Source organism: Arachis stenosperma, chromosome 4 (assembly GCF_014773155.1).
Source record: "Arachis stenosperma cultivar V10309 chromosome 4, arast.V10309.gnm1.PFL2, whole genome shotgun sequence".
In the NCBI taxonomy this organism is placed as follows: Eukaryota; Viridiplantae; Streptophyta; class Magnoliopsida; order Fabales; family Fabaceae; genus Arachis; species Arachis stenosperma.
This window is the reverse complement of record NC_080380.1, coordinates 149,640,283-149,648,227: the sequence shown is the minus strand read 5'-3', so window position 1 is coordinate 149,648,227 and position 7,945 is coordinate 149,640,283. Positions and strand designations below refer to the sequence as shown.

The 7,945-nt window shown below is 33.9% G+C and overlaps 1 pseudogene; it reads left to right on the top strand.

The window, feature by feature from the left end:
• The first annotated feature begins 1,376 nt into the window (after positions 1–1,376).
• Positions 1,377–6,259, top strand: LOC130974273 (heat shock 70 kDa protein 18-like; annotated as a pseudogene).
• Positions 6,260–7,945: the final 1,686 nt, after the last annotated feature.

The window sequence follows — 7,945 nt, the reverse complement described above, 5'->3', positions numbered from 1 at the left end:
GTAAAAGCGTTTATTATTGTCAATGATTTACAGGATTGTTCTGATTTTATTGATCATTTGGTGTTGAAAATCCAAAATATCATATCTTAAAAATATCATGCTGATCTCTTAAGAGATGCAAATTCAATGACAGTATTCTCCAAATGAAACTTCCGTTGTCTTAAAATGAGTTTGAGAATAATATTTAACATAACTACCTTTTTTAAGCAATTTATTGTCTTTTTTTTTTCTTTCTTAGTCAGTTTATTTTCTTTTCGATCACAAAAAAAAGACGAAACTATTGCCATATAAATGCATACACATGTAGTATATCTAGTTCATCACATAGTTTTTCTCCGAACACAAGTTATAAATAAACCAACTTTATAAACTTTTAAGGACTCCAAAGAAAAGCAAAAGTGAAAAACTTTATAAAGGATGAAAAATAAGAATGAGAATAATACTCTGACAATCGCAGCTTTTGTTTTTGGAACATAAAAAAAATAGAATTTTTATAGTCACATTGTCTAAATTTTAAATTTTCACTTTATAGGATAAAGTAAAATTTCTCATTATTGAATATTTTCTCTTAGTTTCACTTATGAAATAAATGGTGATAGATCATACTTTATCCTCTAAAATGAATTTTAAAATTTAGAAGATCCAAATCCATCACAAATAATTGGTTACCGGCTTTCGAATGAAATGTTTGTATTTAAGACAATTTCTTTCCCGAGTATTGTTTATCTTCCTGGTACCAATGCTATTGGGAATAGTTGTCAAATTAGAATAGCTAAAGTCTCATTTCTCCTCTGAAGATAAATACCTTTGATCAAGAATAAGAATCCAAAAGTTAAAGTTGACAATGAAGAGTCAAAATTAAGGTCCATATTTGAAAAATTTTAAAAGTAATTTTTTGAACTTTTGATTTATAAAAAATAGTAGCATTAATATTTGATACAATTTTTAAAATCAAATTGTAGCTTTTTAAGAAGTTATTTAAGAGTTTATAAAAAAGTTTTAAAAAAATGACTTCTCTCATAATACTACTACTTTTTATCACATTTCTATAAAATAAGTCTTTTCAAAATTACAAATCCAAATACAAAATAACTTATTTATAAGCTACTTTTAATGTAGTCATTTATTGTTTAAGCTATTTTTTAAAAGAGACTTAATTAACTTATTTACCCAAACTCAGCCTCACTAGTACTATATGCTTGGCATATGAGTATGATATCTATGAGGCAATAAATAAATAATAAATAATAATTAAGAAAGTAAACGAATATGAGTTTATCAAACTATAAATAAGAAATTAAGAACATATTGGTTTCTTTCACATTCCTGAGACTGACTTCACTTTCCTTAAGGCATTAATTCATTTGGAAAGAACGATGACAAAAGAATGTGAGGGACATGCAGTGGGAATACACCTTGGAACAACAAATTCTTGTGCTGCAGTGTGGCAGCAACGACATTCTCGAGCTGAGATCATACCCACTGACCAAGGCATCAGGACAACTCCTTGTTACGTTGCTTTCACTGAATATCAAAGGTTGGTTGGTGATGCTGCTAAGAATCAAGCTGACATCAACCCTACCAACACTGTATTTGGTAAGTAATTCATCTTCTGAATCTTTTTCTGTTTCCCACATAAAAACCAATAACAAATTTCTTCCTCCTCAGATATGTTATATAAGCCATGAATGCTGTCAATGTTGTGAAGTTAGTCCCACGTTAAAGAGTAAGGTAGAGTGAGAATTTTATAAGATGAGAGATTCATTAATTTTCTACCTTAAAGTTTTGAGTTGATAGTATGTCTTCTTATCTTATGTTCTCTCCTTGATTCCTCTCTGGGGTCGAATACTCGTGGTGGAGGAGGAGCTAGTTGGTTGGGTTTAGTTAGTTATTGATAGATAACCAGCGACTATGTCAGCTACCATTATAAAATACATTGATTTTATATGTTAATTTTGGTGTACGAATAGCATTTTATAATCGGGTTAGTCTTTGTTATCATAAATTCAAATCTATCTCAATTAGTTTACAAACTATAAATTATACAATGTGAATCAAATCATTTTCTTCATTTCAACCTGTTAATTACTCTTAACAGATGCTAAGAGGATGATTGGAAGGAAATTTGCTGACCCCGGTATTCAGAAAGATAAAGAAGTGTGGCCATTCAGAGTCACTTCTGGTGCTAATGACGAACCGATTGTTGTTGTTAAGTACAAGGATCAGGAAAGATGCCTTTGTCCTGAGGAAATTTCAGCCATGGTTCTCATCAAGATGCGTGAGATTGCAGAGGAATATTTATATGCACCAGTGAAGAATGTGGTTATTACTGTACCGGCCTACTTCAGTGATTCGCAGCGCAAAGCCACCAGAGATGCCGGTGCCATTGCTGGTCTGAATGTTATGAGGTTAATCAATGAACCTACTGCTGCAGCTATTGCTTATGGTCTTGACAAGGTAGGTAATAATAGGCCTGGGGTGAGGAATGTTTTGATTTTCCACCTTGGAGGTGGTACTTTTGATGTAACCCTCCTTACCATCAAGAATAAGTTGTTTCAAGTTAAGGCTTTTGGTGGAAACACTCATCTTGGTGGAAAAGACTTTGATGACAGAATGTTGAAATACTTTATAGAGTTGTTCAACAAGAAGAACAATGTGGACATAAGTGGAAATTCAAGAGCCTTGAGGAGGTTGAGAAGTGCTTGTGAAAGGGCGAAAAGAGTACTCTCATACAATTCCGATGCCTTGATTGGAATAGACAGTTTATTTCAAGGCATTGACTTCTGTTCATCAATCACTCGTGCTAGGTTTGAGGAACTCAACATGGACCTCTTTAGAGAGTGCATAGATACTGTAAGTAAGTGTCTTACTGATGCAGACATGGACAAGAACTGTGTGGACGATGTTGTCCTTGTTGGTGGCTCTTCTAGGATTCTTAAAGTTCAGCAGCTCTTGCAGGAATTCTTCGAGGGGAAGGATCTCTGCAGGAGTATCAACCCTGATGAAGCCTGTTGCATTTGGAGCAGCAGTTCAAGCTGCTTTGTTGAGTGAAGGCTTTAAGAATGTTCCAAATTTGGTGCTGCGTTATGTTACTCCACTATCACTTGGTATATCAACTGAAGATGAAATGAGTGTAATGATCCCTAGGAATACTACTATTCCTGTGAAGAAGAAAAGGAAATATGCTACATTATATGATAATCAAAGCAGAATGATGTTTGAAGTTTTTGAGGGAGAGAGGCCAAGAGCCACCTATAACAACTTGTTGGGTGGGTTAAGCCTTTCAGGCATACCGAAAGGTCCTAAAGGTCACCCTATTATGGTAACTTTTGATATTGATGCCAATGGTATCCTAAAAGTAACTGCAGAGGATGAAAGAACTGGCAACAGCAATGAGATTACAATAATCTATGATAAGGGACGAATGTCGCCTAAAGAAGTTGCCAGATTGATTCAAGAAGCTAGAGATTATGAGACTGAAGACAAAGAGTTTCTTGAGAAGACTAGTGCAAGAAGAGAGTTGGACAATTATGTTTACAAAATGGAAAAAGCTTTGAATTATATGGAAAAGAATAAGGGAAAGATCAGTGATGCAATTGTTAAGGCCAAGAGTTTGCTTGATGATGACATAGACCAGCATAAAAAAGATGTGTTCGAGAAGAGTCTGAAGGTGCTTGAGTTATATTCTGAATCCCTAATTGCTAATCTGAAGAACATGTCACTATCTTAAGCTATATATCAGTTGTTAACTGCTTGTTAAGATTATGTCCTTGAATTGTGTATGAAGGTCCTTTTCATCCTGTTTGATTAACTTCATGTACCAAAAGGAAATATTGTTGCTGTTTAAAACTTTACTGATATAAAATCATGTCTATCTATCTTGAAAGAAATTTAGAACCATCACAGAAGATAGTTTTACTTCAGAAGAAATATTCTTTTCATGATTTGGCGAGAATCATGACTTCATGAGTGGTTAACAAGTTGAAGGTGTTTCAATCATAGTTTGTCATATAAATATATGGTAAATATTTTTCTAGTGAAATCATATGTTTCTAATGGTCTAAAAAGGTAGCAATTGATCAAATTACTTCTGGGTTTACTTTGAAGTTAATTAACATTAACCAATTTTAAATTCTGAGTCTGCCAACGAAAAAGTGATTTTTTATTTTTATTTTAGAAGGCTTTCTTTTTCTACTCATGGACAAATTTTGAAGAGAATTCAAGTTTTTTACTACTAATTTGTTATGGATGAGAATAATATTACTATACTAGTCACATACCGTTTGTTTGAGAATGAATCTTTTCAATTGTTTGATAAAGTCGGATCTCTTATCTTATATTCTTTAAGTGGGACCAACAAAAAATATATGAAAGAAAATATTGAATGATAAAAAATCACACTTGATCAAATAATAAAAAAAAAATTGAGAGAATATACTTTCGTCTCAAATTACCACGTATAGTACATTAATGCAGCCTCCAAAAATGAGAGAATAACTGGTTCCAATACTGTTGGGAATAGTTGCCAAAAGATAGTAATGGCAATACTTCAACCAAAAACAATGCAAATGTTAAAAACTGTGACAAAATTTTATACTTAAGATATCTTTAAGTATTCCAGAACAGAACTCTTAGACTCTGCATTACCTTAGACTGTCTTCTTCACATTTCTTCTGATAACATTCTATTTACTTGGAAGAAAAAATGGCCAAAAAATGTGAGGGACATGCAGTGGGAATAGATCTTGGAACAACATATTCTTGTGTTGCAGTGTGGCAGCAACAACATTCTCGAGCTGAGATCATACCCAATGACCAAGGCAACAGGACAACTCCTTCTTACGTTGCTTTCACTCATAATCAAAGGTTGATTGGTGATGCTGCTAAGAATCAAGCTGCTGTCAACCCTACCAACACAGTCTTTGGTAAGTAATTCATCTTTTTTTATACATGTATTATTTTCACATAAAAACCAATAATTATTGTTATTTTGATTTCATTTTCCTCTTCAGATATGCTATATTAAGCCATGCAACTTATATGATTAGTTGAGTTAATTGAAGTTTGTTATTGATAGATAACCAGGATTAGTCTTTGTTATCATAAGTTCATGTCTAAGTTATTTTACAAGTTAAAGACTCTGTACATAATATGAACAAAATATATATATTTTTTTCTATTTTATTATGTTAATTACTCTTAACAGATGCTAAGAGGATGATTGGTAGAAAATTTGCTGACCCCAATATTCAGAAAGATAAAGTACTGTGGCCATTCAAAGTCATTTCTGGTGCTAATGGCGAACCAATTGTTGTTGTTAAGTACAAGGGTCAGGAGAGACGCCTTTGTCCTGAAGAAATTTCAGCCATGGTTCTGACAAAGATGCGTGAGACTGCAGAGGCATATTTAGATTCACCTGTGGAGTATGCAGTCATTACTGTCCGGCCTACTTCAGTGACTCGCAGCGCAAAGTCACCAGAGATGCCGGTGCCATTGCTGGTCTCACTGTCATGAGGTTAATCAATGAACCTACTGCTGCAGCTATTGCTTATGGTCTTGACAAGAAAGCTGATTGGGTTGGAGAGAGGAATGTTTTGATTTTCGACCTTGGAGGTGGTACTTTTGATGTGACCCTCCTTACCATCAATGATAAGTTGTTTGAAGTTAAGGCCGCTTGTGGAAACACTCATCTTGGTGGAGAAGACTTTGATGACAGGATGATGAAATACTTTATAGAAGAGTTTGAAAAGAAGAACAAAGTTGACATAAGTGGTGATTCAAGAGCCTTGAGGAGGTTGAGAAACGAATGCGAAAGGGCGAAAAGGACACTCTCAAGCTCCATTGATGCCTTCATTGACATAGATTGTTTATTTAAGGGTATTGACTTCTCTTCATCAATCACTCGTGCTAGGTTTGAGGAACTCAACAAGGACCTCTTTGAAGAGTGTATTCAGACAGTAAAGGAATGTCTTACTGTTGCCGATATTGATAAGAGTTGTATAGATGATGTTGTTCTTGTTGGAGGCTCTTCTAGGATCCCCAAAGTGCAACAACTATTGCAGGAATTCTTCCAAGGGAAAAATATGTGCAGGGGAGTTAATCCTGATGAAGCTGTTGCCTATGGAGCTGCCGTTCAAGCTGCTTTGTTGAGTGAAGGCTTTAAGAATGTTCCAAATGTGTTGCTGCATGATGTTACTCCATTGTCACTTGGTGTACACACAAAATATGATGTTATGAGCATAGTAATTCCTAGGAGCTAGTGATAACAGTTTGCTGGGTCGATTTGTGCTTTCTGGTATTCCTCCTGCTCCTCGAGGCCATCATATTAAGATATGCTTCAATATAGACGAAGATGGTATCTTAAATGTATCTGCTGAAGAAGAAACCACTGGTAACAGGAACGAGATTACAATAACCAATGATAAAGGACGAATGTCAGCTAAGGAAATTGCAAGATTAATTCAGGAGGCTAAAACTTATGAGGCTGAAGACACCAAGTTTCTTGAGAAGGCTAGAGCAATGAGGGATTTGGATGACTATGTTTACAAAAAGAGAAAAACTTTAGAAGATATGGAAAAGGACAATGAAAAGATCAATGATGCAATTGCTAAGGCCATGGGCTTACTTAATGATCGTGATAAACATGGAATAGATGTGTTCAAGAAGAATCTGAAGCAGCTCAAGGAAATTTTTGAACCTATGATGAACAAGAATCCATGATTGCCTTAAACATTTTATAATTGCTAAGATCTTTTAATTTTGTATGTAATGCAAATCTTACGTGGCTGATCATGTTATAGTAAGTTCTAGGAGTATCTTGAATTGTCAGTTTCTTGTTAAGATATAATGGGAATGTTTTTCACTTTTTTTATTATTATTACTTTAATAAACAATGATAATGATAAGATAATGATCGGAATGTTAACAATGAAATCTGAGCATAAATGTTTACTTGTAAATTTAGTCAATAAGCACATTAGTTAAAGAAGTGAAAATAGCTTTATGACCTCTTCCATAAAAACCTACTTTAGAGGTAACTAACTTTTGGACTATGTATTCTAATAAAAGAAAATAGAAAACGGCTTTACTAACAAGCCACTAGTATTGCTAATAAATAGGGGAGTCAAGAGCAGAGCCTTTGTACAGAGGAAATTTCATCTATGATTCTCACAAAGATGCGTGAAATTGCAGAAGCATACTTAGATATTGATGCAAATAATGCTGCAGCTACTGACTGTGTTGGAAGAGGAATGTTTTAATCTTTGAGGTTATCCTGTTAGTTAACCTTTGATATTGATGCTGATGGCATCCTCAATGTATTTGCTAAAGACAAACAGTTTCTTGAGAAAGCCAAAGTTAGGGTGAGTACGGGTCGGTTTGATTCGAGTTCATGGTAAAATTAAAATTGAACCGATCAAAATATAATTGGTTTGGTTTAGTTTAGATTTGTATTTTTTTGTACATGTACCCGAACCAAACCAAATCGATTAAGAATGAATTAGTTCGATTCAGGTAATTAGATACCTGATGACTTTGAAATTCATAAAAAAAACCAAATTTTTATTTTAAAAATTCAACAAGTACAATAAATATGTAATATCAATAGAAATAATCTAAACATGTTAAATACCAAATACATTAAAAACTAAACTCATTAAAATCCAAACATATTAATAGTGAATAATCTTTGTCTAATAAAAAAGTCATATATATTTTTTTATTTAATTAATATATGTTCGGATTTACGGGTTGGTTTGGGTTCTGCATCCCAGAGTCGATATCTGAACCAATCACTAATAAAGATCATCAGTTTGGTTCGGGTTAGACCCAATTACCCCTTAGTTCCAGAACCAATTTAATTGGTTCGGTTCGGATTCATACGAGTAATTGGGTGTCCGCTTCCGTGCTCACCCACCCCTAGCTAAAGCAATGATTTCTTTGGATGA